This window comes from Ctenocephalides felis, unplaced genomic scaffold (assembly GCF_003426905.1).
Source record: "Ctenocephalides felis isolate EL2017-DRISC unplaced genomic scaffold, ASM342690v1 CF-g0.4_SCAFFOLD_03335, whole genome shotgun sequence".
In the NCBI taxonomy this organism is placed as follows: domain Eukaryota; kingdom Metazoa; phylum Arthropoda; class Insecta; order Siphonaptera; family Pulicidae; genus Ctenocephalides; species Ctenocephalides felis.
The window spans coordinates 75,495-91,129 of NW_020539489.1; the positions used below are offsets into that span (position 1 = coordinate 75,495).

Genomic DNA, 15,635 nt, shown 5'->3' on the forward strand with positions numbered 1-15,635 from the left:
ATTAATTGGTAATTGGTATACTAGCAGACTGGCAGTCAGGCAAACAGGTAAAACGGTAAATAGTTAAACAGGTAGATAGATAGATACGTAGAAAGATAAACAGGAAGACAGGTAAATTGGATATGTATAAGATTAGACAGGACAAATGGTAGACAGATAAACAGACAGGTTGACAGGAAAATTGATAGACAGGTAAAGCGGGTTGACAGGTAAATTGATAGGTAGATAAAATGGTGGATTGATAAACAGGTTGATAGGTAAAATGATAGACATGTAAATTGTTGAAGAGGTAAATTGATGAACAAGTAGAGAGGTAGACAGGTAGTCGCATAGACATGTAGACTGGAAGACAAGAAAACTGGTAGACTAGATGTAACAAAAATATGCATTTTTGTTCAAATTTTCAATTGAAAATAAAACACGACGAATCGTGAATGGGTACAACTAAAATATACGATTACCTACTACGTATACCTACAAACTCACACACACACACACTTAGTATTCATACACTCATACACATAGTATTAGTATTCATCACACTAAGTACAAGTAAGTGTATTCAGATGTGTGTATAATGTGTATTTACGCATTTATATATTTGAATTCACGAATTTGATCATATTATAAATTATTAATTTATTTCTTAAGAAATCAATCTATGAAATTATTCTAATATAATAGCAATACAAATTATTATAAATTTTGAAAATTTAAATTTCAAAAAATTGTGATTTTGGTAACTTTTTAAGTATTTCGTATATTAATATTAATAACGTTTTTTAATACAATTTATTTTATTGAAACCTTTCATTGAAAAAGCATGTGTTATTATCGTCTCTAATAAAATATGCTCTCTATGTAGTTTTCGAATTTTAATCTGTTCATTATTATATTCATGTAATATTTGTAAGTAATTCACGAATTTGATCATATTATAAATTATTAATTTATTTCTTAAGAAATCAATCTATGAAATTATTCTAATATAATAGCAATACAAATTATTATAAATTTTGAAAATTTAAATTTCAAAAAATTGTGATTTTGGTAACTTTTTAAGTATTTCGTATATTAATATTAATAACGTTTTTTAATACAATTTATTTTATTGAAACCTTTCATTGAAAAAGCATGTGTTATTATCGTCTCTAATAAAATATGCTCTCTATGTAGTTTTCGAATTTTAATCTGTTCATTATTATTTCATGTAATTTGTAAGTTTGCCTCAAGACATAATGTAACACACCATTAGTTATAATTTTAAAATACGTCAAGAGTACCTACATATGATCTCATTATATAACTTTAAAACAAAATTTGTTGCGATGAAACTCTTTCGCATAAGACATGACATTGTGAAGAATGTTAGCAAAAACGTATTTAATATTTGTTTATCAACATCAGTAATAAAATGAGCAATAATAAGAAAGATAAAGCGATTATTTTTCTTATCATGTTCGTATCAGTTAAAAGAATACACTTTATTAGAATTATGCACAAAAGTTTTGTGCTGAACTTTATTGATACCATTAATATGTCATTTTGCAAAAGCCGCATTATGCTTAAGTAAATTATAGTGCTGCGTAGATAATTTAGAAAAGAAATATCGAAGCGCATAAGCGCCGCGTTGCAGTCAAACGGATAAACACTGGTACGGAATCTATTAAAATATAAACAAAATTTGTTATTTATTATTTATTATTGAAATCTCCATAAAATATCTAATAGAAAATTTGATGTGTTTATGTCTAACGATAATTTTTTACGCCAAATGGTATTTTTTAACTATCCGTAGGGCAAGCTATAGTAATCGCAAAAAAATCAAAAATGAAAATTTTTATATATCTTTACGTTTTCAAAAAAAAGTAAGTTTTTGTCAAAAACTTAGTCTCTCAAAAATCTAATATTTTCAGAGTAAATTTTTTTCAAAGATGTTAATCTTTTTAAAAAAAATAATTTTTGGTCCGGGAAGTTTCAGCAATTTGCCATAAGGCACGATGCTATGCGCCCCACTAGTTCACTTTTTTTATTGGATATCAGAAATTGCTGGACCTGCCTACCCAAAAATTAATTAGATTTTCATTTTGTGAATACAAATAAAATGATTTTTGAATCATTCAAACCAAACGCTTCGTTTTCTCAAAAACTGAATTACTATTTATGGCAATATTAGACCTGCCTTCGCCAAAAACTAATCAGCGGCTTTCCTCATCAATGCGAATCAAGTATTTTTTCAATTATTCAAATCGGTTGATTCGTGTTCCCGAAATCGTCGACCAAAATTTGTATCCGCACACACACACACACTTCCATGCATCAATTTTTTTGTAAAATATGAAAAAAAAATCAGAAACATTTGAAATATAATGATATATATAAGTTTTCATTTTCTATTTTCTTGCAATTACTATAACTTACCCCGCGGAAAGTTAAAAATGAAAATCTATGGTTCCGTACCAAGATTTTTAACTTTATAATTTATGTATACGGTTCAAACAAATGTCCTCAACATCCTCGACAGTATGAAATGACCGATTTGTATGATTGAAAAATCATTCGGTTCGTACTCGATCGCGAGGCGTTTTTGCAAAAGGCAATCTTGCCGTTTCGAAGGTATGGAGCGCAAAGGGTGTAAAAACGGTTTTTGAGAGAACTGATCATCCGATTAAATTAATTCAAAAAAACATTTTGCTTGAGTAGTTTTTAAAAAAATTCAAAAAAAATCTAAATTTAAAAAAAAATCAAAGTTCCAAAAAATTCAAATTTTCGAAATTTTTCATCATTTTAAACAAAATGAAATTTTGAAAAATTTCAAAATATATTAAAATTAATAAAAAATCGATTTCTTACAAAAATTTGAGAATATTCAAAAAATCTCAAATCTCTAAAAAGAATTTTAAATTATCAAAGGAAAAACAAATTAAGAAAATGAGCGCTTACTTAGACGTAGAATATGCTCGTCGCCCAATTTAAAAAGCTAAGTGTTTTTTAAATTTTCAGTATGCATTTATAATAAATAATCTATTTGAAATTATTCAAAACAATTGTTGATTATTTTTATTTCTCGTTTGTTTAATTACAGTACGAGAAGTTCCAATTTGCCTTAAGGCCATGCACCCCACTAGTTATATAATTGAAAAAGCTCATAAGAGCTTAAAAATTTCATTACAAAACTTTTGAACAAAATCAGTGCGCAGTGTTGAAAATTCAATTTGCGATGAAATTCATTCGAAAATAACATTAATAACTAGGATTCCTCGTAGAATATTTTTAACGGAAACTGTGCTGATAAATCATTCTCGTGTGGTAATTTCATAAAATGGGATATTTTAAATTACTAAACTTTTCGAATTACGCTAACGACGAATACACGTTGAACATTATGTTGATGATAAAATAATATTCTCTTAATGCTAAAAAAAAATAATTTCAGTCCGAATTAATTAAATGATAAAACATCGGTGTTATTAAATTATTTTAACGTCGAATCGAGTAACTTGCATACTGCCAGTTAGTCATAACTTTGCATGTAAATTTTAAGTGGATTGGACATGCAAAGGTTTAGTTATAAAAATCTACAATATATTTATGAGTTGGTAAGAAATAGAACTCGTACACATATATTTCAAGCAATTACCATAAGTGAACAAACCTCGCAATACTCACATTCATAAAAATATACGTATATATTCATAAATATATACGATTATCGTCACAATATGTACAAAGTCTGTTCAAAAAGTACCCGGAATTTTCGTTTTTTCAAAAAAATATATATTTATTCGTCTACATTAATGTGGTCCCCTTCAAAGTAGTCCCCCCCAGATATAATACACTTATGCCAGCGTTTTTTCCAATTTTCGAAGCACCCTTGATATTCACTTTTTGATATGTCCTTGAGCACTCTCAGCGATTCGGCCTTTATTTCTTCAATCGAGGAAAACCGCCGTCCTTTCATGGGTCTCTTCAACTTTGGGAATAGGAAAAAGTCACACGGAGCCATATCTGGTGAATATGGAGGTTGGGGCATGACTACGGTATTGTTTTTGGCCAAAAAATTACGAACAAGCAACGACGAGTGAGCAGGTGCGTTATCGTGGTGCAACAGCCATGAATTGTTTTTCCATAAATCGGAGCGTTTTTTTCGGATTGCTTCACGCAAACGTCGCATCACTTCAAGGTAATACTCCTTATTAACCGTACGACCTTGTGGTAAGAACTCTTGATGCACTATGCCGTTATAATCAAAGAAAACAGTAAGCAAAACCTTGACATTCGATCGAACTTGACGTGCTTTTTTCGGTCTTGGCTCACCTGGGCTCTTCCATTGGGACGATTGGGCTTTGGTTTCGACATCATAACCGTACACCCATGTTTCATCACCAGTTATGACCCTTTCAAGCAAACTTGGATCGTTGTTGACGTCATTTAACAGCTCTTGAGCGATGTTCATGCGATTGCTTTTTTGGTCAAAATTTAGCAGTTTTGGAATGAATTTTGCTGCCACTCGTTTCATGCCCAAAACATTTGAAAAAATGTTATGACATGAGCCAATTGATATGCCAACTTCATCAGCAACTTCTCTAATTGTGATTCGGCGATCATTCATAACCATTTTTTCCACTTCTTTCACATTTTCATCGTTTGTTGACGTGCTGGGTCGACCGGAGCGTTCGTCATCTTCAACGTCTTCGCGGCCATCTTGGAAACGCTTATACCACTCGTAAACACTTGTTTTTTCATAGCAGACTCACCATAGGCTTTTTGTAACATTTCACACACTTTGTTACACTTTATTTCATTTTTTACGCAAAATTTAATACAAATTCTTTGACTTTTCAATTCTTCCATTGTAAAAATCGCCGAGCTCAGAAAAACACGTCGAACCTTAGCGACTACCACAGACAAAGTAAACAGTGAATATAGCTGAAAATTTCATCATACTTTAGGGGCATGTATACCAACACAATAAAAAAAAAATTTTGACAATCAGACACTCCAGACCCGCGAAATTTAAAAATTCCGGGTACTTTTTGAACACACCTCGTATACAGTAAAATTCATAACTAGTGGGGCGCATGGCATCATGGCCTTAAAGCAAATTGCTGGAACTTCTCGTACCAAAAATTATTATTTTTTTAAAAAACGATTAACATTTTTGAAAAAATTTTACTTCGAAAAAATTAGATTTTCGAGAAACTATAAATTCGACAAAAAATTACTTTTTTATTTTGACATATTTTGGAAATTTTGAACTTTTTTTCAAAGCAATCGAACTGCTTTTACTGCATAGGGACAAAACATCAAAGCGCGTAAGTGCCGCGTCGCTATCTAACGGATAAACATTGGTATGGAACCCATAGGAATGTAAACAAAATTTATACTTATTGCGTATGTTTAATGATCATTTTTGGCCGCCAAATGGCATTTTTTTTTACTTTTTTACTAGATCTACGAAACCGCTAGACCTGCCTTCATGAAAATTTGATCATTTCTTCATCTTGTTAATACAAGTAAAATGTTTTTTGAATTTTTAAAATCGGACGCTCCGTTCCCGTTTTACCGTTTTTGGCACTTTTTGCCCCGTATCTTCAGAATGGCTAGACCTGCCCCCGCCAAATACCATAATCAGCACGTCTCCTTATCAGTACGAATCGAATGTTTTTTGAATTATTTAAATCGGTTGATTGGTGTTCCCGAAATCGTCGACGAAAATTTGTATCCGCACACACACAAGCACACGCACACACACATACATCCATTTTTTCTAAGGTGTGCGAAAATATTCAAAAACCTTTGAAACGTAAAGATATATAAAAATTTTCATTTTCGATTTTTTGCGATTTAAAATTTTAATAAGACCAAAATAATTTTCGATATTTTTAAAAACATAATAATTTTTATAGCTGTGAAAATTTTAATTTTTTTTAATATTTAAACCAATAAACCAGCCTTCCCAGAAAAATAATCGTTTCTACACACCTCCATCACAAGAAAAATGATTTTTGAGTCCTTTTAATGGAATTGGAATAATGGTAATGCAGTTTTTGAGAGAACGGATTTCTCTCAAAAACTGCATTACCATTTTTTGAACCATACCATCCCAATTGCCTCTTTTGCACATTTTGCTCCGTATCTTCAAAACGGCTAGACCCGCCTTTGTCAAAAAATAATCAGCACGTCTCTCAGTCAATAGAAATCAAATGTTTTTTTAAATCATTCAAATCGGTTGATCCATTCTCTGGAACTCGTGGACAATCAACTATCGATGCTATGAATTTGGTAGTTAATGCCAAAGAAGCAATTGCTGGAACCAAAAAGATGGGCGGTGTAAAAAAAGTACGGTTTATTAGCAAACTGGGATTGCATTATAAATACACTCCGTGATAAGAATATGCCCGTATGCTTCTATAATGCAGGAGCTAGCAACTTTACAGACAGAATACTGATATACAATGGTTACAAAATAATATAATATCACCGGAGGTGTGCCGCAGCTTATCATGTATGACAGCCTTTTGAGACTGTTTTGAAATGATATAGACTCAGTGATTGTTACCAAACAATTTGATAAGATAGTAAGACTATTTCAGATAACATTGAAAAAAATTAATCGCAGAATAAAAACTATGAACCTCCACAACTTGAAGTTGTGAAGCTCCACAACAAAATAGTGAAGCTGTTATTATCACAAAAGAAAAATAATGAAAAACATCAAGCTGAAGATAGGAAATCTAGAGATCACGTCAATATCTTACATTTAGTACCTTGGGGTAATGTTTGATTCTGGATTAAATTTCAATCATCAGATGAAACACTTTAGTGATAACACAACAATGGTTACTTCGGTGCTTATATATGGTATCTCTATATTGGCTGATGCTCTTAAAACTCAAAATAGGTAGGACCCATATATCATATAGGTAGGCAGATAGACACATCGTCTCATTCCAAATATCAAAGTCTGGCTAAATCGCAAGCATGAAGAAGTTAATTATTACATTACACAAATGCTGTTCTCTACCCAGCCTACACTGCTTAAAGCACGATAGCTCGTCGAAATGTGTATATTGTCTAGGCTAGGCGAAATCGAAGATGCTAAGCACGTGTTTTTAATGTACTCGCTATTCTCTGCACTACGAAACGGTGTACAAGAGATATTAATCCAAACAATTGCTCCAGATACTATTGTAGAAGTGATGGTAACAACTTAAGCTGCGTGGAACGTCATACACACATTTGCTACCAAAGTGCCAATAGACTTGCGATCTTCGGAAAGAAGAAGAGCGAATGGGAAGACCAGCCTGGGATGCATAAATGCTTTTAAAAAACACATCTATTTACATTTTTTCTAAAGTATGTTTCCAAATGTTCTGAATCTTTTGAAATGTAAAGATATGTAAAAATTTTTTTTTCGATTTTTTGCGATTACTATAAATTACCCAACAAAAAGCTAATAAATGAATTCAGCACTTGGTTTGTCCAATACAACAAGAATTGCTAAACTAAGTATTTGACTTTTATGTATTAGTATTGCTAAACTAAATACTTGATTTTTATAATACCCATTTCGTTAATTCAAGAGCAAAAGTTAAAAAAATTAGAAATTAAATAATAGGCATTTTCCCCAGTGTATTAGGCAATTTCAATAGTTTTGAATTTTTATAATAAGAAAAATGAAATGATTAAAATGAGAATATTGACAAATTCAAATATTTCAATTAGCTACAAAATTAAATATTAATTAAAATTAAAATAATTGTATTGATTCGTCATTAACATACCTCGGCAGTTTGACATTCACTTTAAGAAAGTCTTTACAATTTCTTTAGTCACTTATAAAATTAAAATATCTTAAAAATTATTGTTTATTAATTTTTAACAAGTATCCTATTCTTAGATACTGTGAAATCATCGTACGTACCATGATGATACTACACCGACATACCTATTGATCCTCAATTCAACCCATTGCTTGTTGTATTAAATTGTCGAAATTGTGTCGTTCAAATCGGTTGATTCGTACGCCCGAGAGCAAACACATTAATTCTTTCTGAGGTATACCAAAATGTTCAGAAACCTTCAAAACGTAAAGATGTGCAAAAAAAAATATTTTCGATGTTCGGCCCATTACTATAACTTACCCTACGGAAAGTTAACTAGTGGTGCATGGCATCGTGCCTTAAATTTAAATAAATTTTTAAATGCTTTAAAATTTTCTGGAAACTAAAAAAATATATTTTTAGGAATTTTGATGTCAAGTTAACTTCTTTAAAAAATTAGTTTTTTTAGACATTTTTTTTTTCAAAGCAATCGCGCTGGGTAGTTAGTTATAGAGACATCGCGCTCGTTTTAGAGACGAAATATATATATATATATATATATATATATATATATGATTTGGAGAAATGAAAAATTCAAAATAATATACATATATATATATATATATATATATATATATATATATATTAGGGTGGTCCTTAAAATGGTCATTTTCGAATTTCCTTGCTCCCACGGGCTTAAATGGTTCCAAATAAATAAAATACAATTCTCTGAAAGTTTTAGCTCTTAATTTTAACGTTTAGATAGAGCGCAATTCAAAGTTTTGTATGAAAATAGCATGTATATATATATATATATATATATATATATATGCATGTACGTATATATTAGTGTGATCCTTAATACAGAAGTTGCGACGCGCAAGAACATCTCTAACAGCTCTTAATATTAACTTTAAAAAAGCCCGCACTTTAACACTTGAAGTTAATATTGAGATCTAAAACTTTCAGAGATTTTTCTTGAGCTTTTGCAAGCATTTGAGCTTTCGAATTTTGAATTTAGAATCATCTGAGCCCCATTTGGGAGCAAGAAAATTCAAAAATATCCATTTTAAAGACCACCCTAAGATATATATATATATATATATATATATATATATATATATATATATATATATAGGGTAAAGCTGGGCACAAAAGTCCAATTTAACTTTCAGTAACTACACGTCACATGCATCAAACAGAGAGCTATATTTTTACCCGCTCCTATATAATAAGATAAGATATTTTTGTACTTATCAGTATTTACATGCTTATTAAAAATTTGGCATTTTATATTTCTGTTTACCTGTTATACTTACATTCAGTAATTATTTTCAGGTTTGTTACTGTATTTCATAATATACTTGATTTTTAAATAAAATGTTTGTTTTTTTATTTTTTTTGTTTTTTGGCTTTATATTACGATTTCTACAATATTAATATATTAAATAAAAACAAAAAAAACTGCTTTTTTACCTCACTTCATAAAAAACCCTCTAGCGTTTATTGGTTACGGTATTCGTACAATAAGTCCAATTGAGACTCGAAACGTTTAGTGCATTAATAACAGTTGCCTCTAAATTACTAAATTTCGTTATATGTATATATATATATATATATATATATATATGTGTGTGTGTGTATATATATATGTATGCGTGTATGTATATATATAAGTTATCCCTGGTAGAAAGCTTCGTGTTCGATGCGAGGCAAAGTCGAAGCTTTCAGCGGTAACAAATTGATGTATGTATATTGTTGCACGTGGGTAGTCGTACGTAGCTCCGAAGTCTAACAAACTAGGGCACAAGCTCATTTCAACTACAAATATCACAGTGTTAACATATTTACAGGTTATAAAGCAGTTTTGAATATTATGATCTGATTTGAATAATTTAATACCGAACAAACTTGTACTCGTACAAATGAGTCAAGCTTTGGTGAAAATTTGAAAGACGAAAGCTAGAATATATTTTCATTGAGACGAATATGAATAAATCATAAACAATTTAAAGGAATTTTTTGGCTAAAACTTGGACGAATAATTTCACTTTTTTTTAATTACTAAGAAATGTTTTGAATTAGGCTCAGTCGTTTTTGAAAAAACGTCGATGAAAGCTCTAGTTTTGACAAACGCTAAAAACGTCACTAATTCTTGCAAACTTTGAAAAAAAATTAAAATTGAACGATTTGTCGTAAGACCGTTATATTTTAGTATGATCTGGAACAGGGGTCGGCAAGCTTTTAACTGTAGTGTGCCAAGCCACTCTATCAATATGATTTAGAGTGCCACCTTAATTTTGAAATATATACTTAGGTTCTAGGGGACAAGAATTGTAACCAAATTTATCTTTTAAATATTTTTATTAACAAATAACATGAATTTTTAATATAAACAGTGCTGGATTACCCCATAGGCCCGTTAGGCCCGGGCCCGGGGAGGCATAATTTAGGGGCGGCAAGTTTTTCAAAATGTAAATATTTTAAACTCGATGAAATGACACGACAATTCATTTAAGGATAGATCCTGAAATTTTTTTTGTAAATTTAGAGATCATTTTCGATGAAATAGAACGTAATGCGTTTTCTAATCAAATTAATTATTCGTTTTTTTTTTTTCAGGAAGGCTATCAGTATAATATAAAAATCATAAATAAGTTTTTTAAACATCTTAGAAAAAATGCTTCGTTTTTGAATTTTGCGGTGCCTTAAATTGGATTATGTGATTGTTTATGCAATTTCCATTTTCGGAAGAACGTGCTGATTAAGTTTTTTGCAAAGACAGTTCCATCCATTTCGGAATAGGGAAAAAGAGTGAAAAAAGTGCTAATTCAATTTTTTCAAAAACGGAGCGTCCTATTTGAATAATTCAAGACACTTTTTACTTGTATGACGAAATAAGAACTATCGAAAATTTTGCGAGAGCATGGTCAGCGTTTTTGGTGACCTAAAAAGGTGTCATTTGGTGATAAAAAATGATCATCAACATCAAATTATTAGATTTTTTATAAAAAAATTATTAATTATTGCAAATTTTGTCTTCATTATTTTGAATCATTCCGTACCAAGATTTTTAATTTTCAAAGTTTACTTCTTAGATAGTTTAATTGTCCTTTGCAAGGATCAATCACCATGAATGATTCAAAAAATATTCACTTGGCTTTGACTGAGAGGCGTACTGTTTATGCCAAAGGCAGGTTTAGCATTTTTGGAGATACAGAGCGCAGAAGGTGCAAAAGTGGTCATGAAGGTTTTGAGAGTACTGATCATCCGATTGGAATGACTCAAAAAATATTTTGTTCGTGGTATTTTAGTGATATGAAGAAATGATTAGTTTTCCGAAACGGCAAGTCCACTGGTTTCAAAATTTTGAGAAAATTAAAATATCTAAAATTTTCAAATAATCGAATTACTTTAGAATTTGAAAAAAACTCGAAATTTTTGAATATCTCGGTTCTATTTATCGAGTTTAGTCCAATGTCTTTTTAATTTGTGAAATCAGTTCCGGCGTTTTTGAAAATTAAATTTTGATTTATCACATCACAAAAGCGCCTTTTAACACAAATTTTGATTATGAAGTTTTATCAAACTTTGATGAATTTTTAAAATAGTCAAATATTTTGACTCCTAATTGATATCTTTCAGAAATTTTTTTCAATTTTAAAAATCGGTTTCTGGCTTTATTCCAAAAACGTAATATTTTTGCTTTTTTATGCTAATTTCAATCAACCGGCTCGTCCGATCGTCCCGCAAACCTAATCTGTCCGGCAGGTTTTTACCAAAAATTAATGAATACAATTTCCAACCAAGATTTTTCGAATGGTTTTTGAATTTTTAAAATCGACTTAAAATTGTGGGCTAAAACTTTGACGATTTTTTTCTCTCTTTTACTAATTACAAAAAAAAGATTGGTCGACCGTTAAACCTGCTTCCCAAAAATTTAGGTAATTATTCATTCCTTCAGTACAAGTAAATTTTTTTTGAATTATTCGGAAACCAGCCTCTCGGTTCTTTCAAAAACTGAATTGCAATTTTTGCTCTTTTGTTCTGTATTTTCCAAACGGCTAAACCCGTCTTAGCCAAAAACTAATCAGAACTTTCTTATCTATGAGAATGAAACATACATACATACACACACATCAATTTTTTTAAGGTATGCCAAAATGTTCAGAAATGTCTGAAACGTAAAAATATGCAAACAAATTTATTTTCGATCTTTTGCGATTGCTATAATATACGAGTACTTTACGGAAAGTTAAAAGTTGTATTTAAGTAATTTAGAATAAAGTTATAGTTTAATTAAAAAAAGTAAAAAATTGTTTATTAAAAAGATCAGATAGGGCCTAGGGCGGCAGAAAGCTTAATCCGCCACTGAATATAAACTAAACAACTTTAATGCGAACCTTGTGCCTTTTCCTTAACATTTCAAGATCCGGGGTATAATTTGTAACTTTTAATTTCACACAAGATTTTGAATGTTTAGTTGTTAAGCGATTTCTTTGTGAACTCAAAATATGTTTCATGTGAGAAAAAATTTGTTCACAGAGATATGTGGAACCAAAAGCTGAAAGGAGAGCGCATACAATTTTCTTTAAACAATTAAATCTTTTCCGGCAATGTCATTTAACAATATAATATGGCTGTCGATTTTTCCATAGAGTCACCTTTCAGTTTTTTTTTTTGTAATTCCTTCCATTTTGTTTTCCATAATTCTGAAGATATTAGTTCGATAATTTCCATTTCAAAATTATCAACATTAATCCATTCGAAAGTCAACAAATCAAACGGTATTATTGATGGATCTATTAAATCTGGTTTTATGAGGAAGGAAAATATAGGCACATAAGCTTCAAAGCGAGCTACGTTAGAAAATTAATTATAATTAAACATTTTCTCTTATTTAAAAATCACTCGATATTTCCGGTTTTCCTCATTACTTTATAGAGTGCCATTCAAAACCCCATCGCGTGCCAAGCCTGGCACGCGTGCCGTAGGTTGCCGATGCCTGATCTGGAAGACCATAATATATGGTCAAAATGACAAAGAAGCCTTATTTAAAAAAGGTTGTTAACGTTTCCCCGATTGTAGAAATAAATAAAGCTTTAATAATTATCCTGTCAGACGTCGAGCGTCATTGTCATAGTTTTGATCAGTTAAAACGTGTTTCGCGCCTTGAAAAGTTTATTTTGAGGGCGTTTTTCTTATATTTTTGGAATTGTTATTGGTATTATTTCAATAAAATTCAATTAACTTATGTCAGTACTAGTGATTTCCATCAATTTCATTGCAGTAATCAGGTTTTGGTCAAATTTTGATTATTTATACACTTTTGTTTCATTTCGGCCGAATAACATAAGTTCTATTTCGCAAGCATTACAGGGCTAGGAAAAATGTGATTAGCTTTTAACATTAACCTGTCATTTTTACAATAACCTGTCAAATGTGATTAGCTTTTAACTTCTACTTCAAGTATGATGGATAAAAACAGACCAAAAAATTCACCTGTAAAAAGAAGTGACTCTAATTTGTTACAAAACCCTCTTTTTCCGAGTCCGGCAAAGGTAGGTTACTGTGCCAATGTCCCAAAAAGGAGGAAGACGAAACAGTTTATTTGTAAACTGCTTCATTAAAAATTAGCATCTCAGTAGGTTCTTACCCATGTGTCATATTGTCTTGCCCTATGTGTACAAAATGATTTTTGTAATTTGCAGCTTTCTCTAATAAGTATGTTTTTATTGTTCGTAATTAAATAAAATACTATCTTAGTAAGATAGTATTTTATTTAATTACGAATAATAATTTTTTTAATAAGATAATCTTACTGGTAGTCAGTAAACCAAAAATCGGAAAAAACGATTAAGATTGGTTAAAATATCATTAAATAAATAATTATAATTTAAAAACAAAAACCATATCATTTTGTCCGTGCTTCTTTTACTATTTTCGAATGGTCACTGGCAAGTAGTGTTTGTAATATTGTTTTAAAAATCATCACCATCAGTATTTATTAATTCAATTCAATTTCACAATAAAACAAATGTTTTGGAATAAAATGCTATAAAACCAAATCCTCTTCGATAAATATTACAACCTCAAATATAATCTTATTAAAATAATCCTATCAAACTTTTGGTATTAGCTTTGTAAGTAATAAATAATTTCAGTACAATTCTCTTATCGATTCATCTTTTCATACCATGACAAAATATATTAAAATATCTTTCATAATATAAATGGATTTTATTACTCATTCAAGAACTTTTGATGCTGATAAAAATAATTCACCACAATTCCCTTTTCACAAAAGTTGCCGCAAACGGCATCAGTTTGAATCGGGGTCGACAGGTCGATAGAGATAGAAATCTCACATTAAGGTATGGTCTATTCCCGAAAGTATTATGAAAAACATTAACGAATATAAAAAGGCATTGTACAAGAAAATATGCATGTAATGTATATATAAAAGCTTAGAGAATTGGAACACCCAGCTGGAATGCGGTCAAATCGGAAATTTCAAAGCGATTTTCCAAAGTGGAGCGGAAAAGTTCTTCTAGAAATTATGACTATGATGCAAAAACTGAGTTAATATATTTTTACTGATTTAATTTTTTGGTGTTAGATTTATACAAACAATATAAAGTAGAGTGGGGCTTAAAAGTCTGCGGATCAAAAAGTCTATCATTATTATCTCAAAAACAAGTAGAGTAAGGTATTTTTAACGATGCTGTTTTAAAGTAGTTGGCAAAAGATACGTAACTAGCTATCGTCTCAAATCGATAAATGACCACATTGTCAAGTTTTTAACGAAAGTACTTTCTCCCATTGTTCGTTGTTCTAGTTTTGTGTACTATAGTTTAGTTTACAATATCTAAATATAATTTTTGTGTATACTTCATTAAATTTAATTGTTTTTTTTTTCATATAAGAGCTTATATATTAAAAAGAAGCAATTCAACCTTTACACTGTCAAGGTGTAAACAATAAGAAAAAAGTATAACAAGTTTAAGAGGCAATTTTACAAGAGATAAATTAAATTAATTGTTATTCGAACTCTGATGATGAATTCTTCTGACAAAGTCCAATATCAAGGTTGTATGCAGTATGATCATTATAAAAATGTAGTCACGAAATATTTATTTGGGGTCTATTATTATTAATTAAAGGTAATTAAAGGTAAATTATTATTTATTAAAGGTCTATTAACCCTATTTGTAACAATAATACTTAAAAAAACAATATGCCTGACTGTAATAAATTAAGCAAAAATGTCTACCAAAGCAAGATTAATGGTAGTAAAAATTGATAAATTTATGTTTAAAAATATATATGTATTTATATCATCATTTTATTCATCCTAATGATTATACTGTATCACAATGATTAAATAAGGTAGCCATTATTACGTAAAAGCTCCCTTTTTTACACCTATAGTACAAAAAGGATCAAATGACAAATCTATGATAATTGTTGTATAGATAGTTGTTTGTTTATATATACATACATATATACGTATAATTTTGGGGTCGATTCTATCGTAAAATAGACCAATGTAGATATGATAAATAAGGCTTCTCATACAAAATGGTACTAAATACTGTCAAAACGCCATGTATTTGCTGTACGATCAAGCGTTTTACATATAAAATGTAACTTCACTCATATGCCATAGAGCCATATCACAAAAATGCAGTTATGATAAGATTGTAGGTTTGACATTTATGCGTTTTTTAAGTTAGGTTTTCTATCTAATACGCCTGCAAACACATCAACCGCATTGCATTTTGACAGTATTTAGTACCATTCTGTATG

At 30.2% G+C, this 15,635-nt stretch overlaps 1 protein-coding gene across 1 annotated transcript in view; it reads right to left on the reverse strand.

Annotated features, from left to right (window-relative positions):
- Positions 1 to 15,635, reverse strand: part of LOC113382158 (dual specificity protein phosphatase 13-like) — a 41,219-nt gene that overhangs the window by 13,769 nt on the left and 11,815 nt on the right. The gene's annotated exons all lie outside the window — the stretch shown is intronic.